Below are 5000 nucleotides of genomic sequence, written 5' to 3'. Positions count from 1 at the left end.
TTGTTTTACGCGTGAATAATTAATGAGACTAAAATCGCTCCATATGTGTCNAAACGTGTACATTTTAAACTTTCGAAATATTTGCGCACAGTCGTATGTTTGCAAAACGTACTTTATGAGAAAATAGTTTTGTTTTACGCACGTGATTGCTTTTTGTAAATGTATATGTATACTTTGTGCACGTAAATTAGGTTTTGTTCATGTGGAACTGTTTACGCATGTGTCTATCTTGTTTTAGGCATGAATAATTAATGAGACTAAAATCGCTCCATAGCCTTGAGCCTCAATTACACACCCAAACAAGAACTCTCAATCTGTCAAAATGTCAGGAGTATGTACAGAGTGGGGGCAGCCACACAAATCACCAGAGAGATGAATCAGTACAAGCTGGACCTGCTTGGGATCAGCGAGTGCAGATGGACAGGAGCAGGCAGACAGAAGCTGGCAACAGGACAAACAGTGCTGTATGCAGGAGATGAAGCGCTGCAGGAAGGTGGAGTTTCCACACTAGTCATTAAACAAGCAGAGAAGGCACTGATGGAGTGGACACCTGTCAGCAGTAGGATAATCACAACAAGGTGTTATTCTCGATTCAGGAGACTGACAGTAATCCAGGCGTATGCCCCACACAATGAGTGAGTTGATGAGGAGAAATAACAGTTCCCTTTCAGTCGGTCTCTCAACGTTGTGTTGAGAGAAAGACTGGGGTTTGATCTTGAGAACCTATCATCTCCGAAAGGATTTTAAAAAACGCCAATGAACTTGGCGAATGACACTGTCACGACTGGCGAGAAAGAACCCAATAGCAGGCAGGCGTGAAGGGGTTTAACAAAACAAGACTTTAATATAAAAACACAAAACAAAACACCCTAGATGGGGAAAACAGAACAGAGATAAATACAAAACGAAAAACTTCCCACTATGGGGCAAAACAGAAACGAAGGCTAAATAATAAACCAAACTTACGGACAGGGCAAGAACTCGGGGAACAGGTAGACAAAACGCATGAAACAAGGTACAGGGTTCACAACACAGTACACAGAACAAGGCATGGAACAGGAACACGGGCAACAACATAGGAACACGGGCAACAACATGAACACATACAATACACGAGCACAGGACAAAGAAACATGAGGGTATATAAAGGGAACACAAACGAGGGATAACGACACAGGGCAGGTGTGGGTAATCAAACACTCAGGGAAAGATAACAAGGAAACGAGAGGAGCGGGGCCAATGACAAGACAAGAGAAAACACATGAGAGGTAAAAACAAACAACTCATGGTTTTCTCACATAAAACCTAAGGGCTCCGTCCCGATCCCGCCACACGACTAGAATTTCATAAACAAGACGGTTGGACCGTGACAGACACACGTACGCCAGTCTCTGAAAAAAGAAAAATTGATGTCTTATGGTGCTATGGCGCACTCCGTGCCACTAGCAAGTGGATGAATGCGAAAGGCAGTCTGAGCGAGGGGTGTTTTTCCTATACCCGTATGCACGGGGTGGAGACTGGCGTGCGTGTGCCATTCACCATGTTCATTGGTGTTTTTAAATTCCTCTCGGAGATGATAGGTTCTCAAGATCAAACCCCCGTCTGTCTCTCAAAACAACATCTCGTTCCCTCCATCAGGGAACAAAGGTTACAATCGTAACCACAACAAACTGTGGACCAATGCAACAGACACGACAATTATCGTGATGGGAGACTTAAATGCCAAGGTTGGTCAGGACAACAACGGATATGAAAGGATAATGGGCACTCAAGGGCTTGTAGCTAGAAATGACAATGGTGAGAGGTTGTGTGAATTCTGCGAGATCAATGGTCTCATCATAACTGGCACATTATTCACGCACAAGAGCATTCACAAAGCAACATTGGTATCAGCAAATGGAACGGTGAAGAACCAGATCGACCACCTTATAATCAGCGGGCAGTGGAGGTCCTCCATCTTGGACACCAGAGTGCAGAGAGGTGCTGATGTGAACAGTGACCATTACTTGGTGAAAACGAGAATCAGGCTGTGACTCAGCACCAACAGGAAGCAAAATAAAGTCAAACCAAGACTGGATGTTGAGGGACTGAATGATGAGGAAACCAGGAAGAAATACACTGATGCAGTCAGAAGCAAGCTGACCAAACTAAAGGATGAGAGTGGCGACAGTGAGGACATAAATACAATGTGGGAACAGCAGAGGAAGGCCTATGTTAGTGCTGCAGAGGAAGTCCTTGGTTACAGGAAAGGTAAGAGTGAACCATGGATTAGTAAAGCAACATGGCAGCTCATTGACGAGAGAAAGGAGATAAAAGGAAAAAGCCACAGCACAAAATCGGAAAGAATCAAGGACAGGCTGAAAGAAACATTCAAGCAAAAGGACAAATAAGTTAAGAAGAACATCAGGGAGGGCAAAATAAAATGGATTACGGAGAAGGCGCAGAGGGCACAGAGCACAGCAGAGAATGGCAGGCAAAATGAGGTGTATGAAATAGTGAAACAACTGACAGGTCAGGGTCACAAGAAGATGGCTGCAGTTAAGAGTAAAGATGGGAAACTCCAGAAGAGGAAAGAAGAACGATTGAACAGGTGGGAAGAGCACTTCCAGGAAGTGTTAAATAGAGAACAGCCTCTAGAACCACCACAAGATGAAGATAATCAATGGGAAGAAATTCTTCAGATTCAAGTAGAATCGCCCACCAAACAGGGAATCAAGAAGGCAATGACAAGGCCCCAGGGATATAACAAGTTACAGCAGAGATGATTAAGGCAGACCTGGATGGCTCTTGTGAGGAACTGAAACCAATTTTTGATCATATCTGGCAGGAGGAAAGAGTACCGGACCAATGGAAACAGGGACTGATCTACAAGATCCCCCAAAAAAGGAAACCTACCAGACTGCGGTAATTGGAGAGGGGTGACCCTCTTACCGATAGCCAGCAAAATACTTGGGAAGATTTTGATCAGAAGAATTCAGGATAGAGTTGATGGATGCCTCCAGAAAGAGCAAGCTGGATTTCAGGCAGGAAGGAGCACCATTGATCAGATCTTCATCCTGCGAAACATCCTGGAACAGGCCAATGAGTGGAACGCCACATTGTACGTTCAGTTTGTGGACTTTGAAAAGGTGTTTGATTCCATTGACAGAAGAAGCCTGCGGGTGATTATGAAGAAATGTGGCATACCAAGCAAACTGATCGTTATCGTCAAAGCACTAAACGAAGACTTTCAGTGCGCAGTGATAGACAAAGGGGAGACAACTGAATGGTTCCCAGTGATCACATGAGTCAAGCAAGGTTGCTGCATGTCAGGATTCCTGTTCGTTATGATCATCGACTGGGTCATGAGACAGACTGTGGAGAAAAAGAAGACCGGCATACGATGGAATTTCACCACAGTACTTGAGGTCCTAGACTTTCCCGATGACATAGCCCTACTGTCATCGACATTCGACCTGCTGCAGACGAAGACTACAAGACTGGAAGAAAATGCAGGAAGGGTAGGACTCAAACGGAACACCCAGAAGTGCAAGGTGATAAAGGTGAACAGCAAAAAGAAGGAGGTTGCACTATGAGTAGGGCAAAATGGCGTGGAGGAGGTAGAGCGCTTCACATACCTTGGTGCAGAAGTGACCCATGATGGATGATGGTTTAAATAGCAAATGCATTTGCGCTCATTTGTGCGCCCATGTGCGTTGGTCTAAAAAAGAGGTGTGCTCAGGCGCATTGTTGGCGTGTTGCTATTTTGAGGAACTGAAAATAGACTGCGCCATAGACCAACTCAAACCTGGTCTAAAGTCTAAAGTCAATGGCGCAATTTTTTTTTTGTTTAAAAAAAAGAGCGCATTAGTAGAAAATGCGCCTCTGGGCGGGTCCACATACAACGCGCTTTCACTTTACTTATTACACAGAGGGAAGCGTAGCAGCACACAAACATGCCAAATATAAAAAATAAATGGATTACAATGTAAAATATTATTATTGTGTACATGAAGATAAGAAAGCCGGCTTGTCATGTAGATGATCTGCTCGTGCGCTTTAACCTCACGCACGAGCAGATGCGTTTCCTCTCTAGAGAAGCCTCCAGTCTTTGCTCTTGCAAATTCCGCCGCGTAAGCACGGCGCGAGCCAAATTCCGCCATGGCGCGAGCACAACGAGAGATGAGACTCTGATTGGTTTACTGCACGTTACGCCCAAAAATCACCCATTACTCATCAAGAGAATCGGGACAACCTGTTTAGACCATGCGCCCGGGCGCGCCGACCGTTTTCCCGTTGTTAACCCTCTAAGCGCCAAAGTCACAGAATTGCGACAAGACGTCATACTTCATAAAATAGGCTGTAGATCCTACTATGGTGTAATATCTCATTTGTATTCCATACCACTAGATGGCAGACATGTAGTACTTCGATTCTAGACCAAAATGACGTCATGTTCCCATTCAAAGTGTTCGAGCAAATAGCAGAGCAAGTGAGCTATCATGTGTCATTGAAGCGGAAGCAGTTCAGTTCAGAGCGTCAGAGTAAATTGTGAGATTTGTGAGAGAAAATTGCCAAATTGCTAATAAAAGGTTGTACCGCGAGGGTGTGTTGCGAATGTTATTCGCCGATTCTGACTCTGAAGGGGAATATTTGGCTTTTGGAAATCACGATCGGTCGTCTAATCACCGTGCGTCTCCCGGTACAGCTGTGCAGCGCAATGGTGCCACCGTGCAAGGCGCGAATGTTCACGAAGCACAAACGAGCGATTATTTCGACCCTTTGCCTAACGGAGATGGGGGTGACAGGGATGAACGTGGTCGTAGTGTCCATAGGAGAGCTGTTGCTAAAGGTAGAGGCAGCTGATTGGGCAGATAGCTGGTCAACTGATCAAAAAATAGGCACATGCATTTTACTATGGCACAGTAATATAGTAATAATTTTACTATAGTTACTAATAGTTTTACTGTTGATTTCCTCTTTTCCTGATCATTTGGAATAAGGATCAAAGAGTAAAAAAA

The sequence above is a fragment of the Triplophysa rosa genome, linkage group LG16 (genome assembly GCF_024868665.1).
Source record: "Triplophysa rosa linkage group LG16, Trosa_1v2, whole genome shotgun sequence".
Lineage (NCBI taxonomy): Eukaryota > Metazoa > Chordata > Actinopteri > Cypriniformes > Nemacheilidae > Triplophysa > Triplophysa rosa.
Note: the sequence above shows the minus strand (reverse complement) of the source record.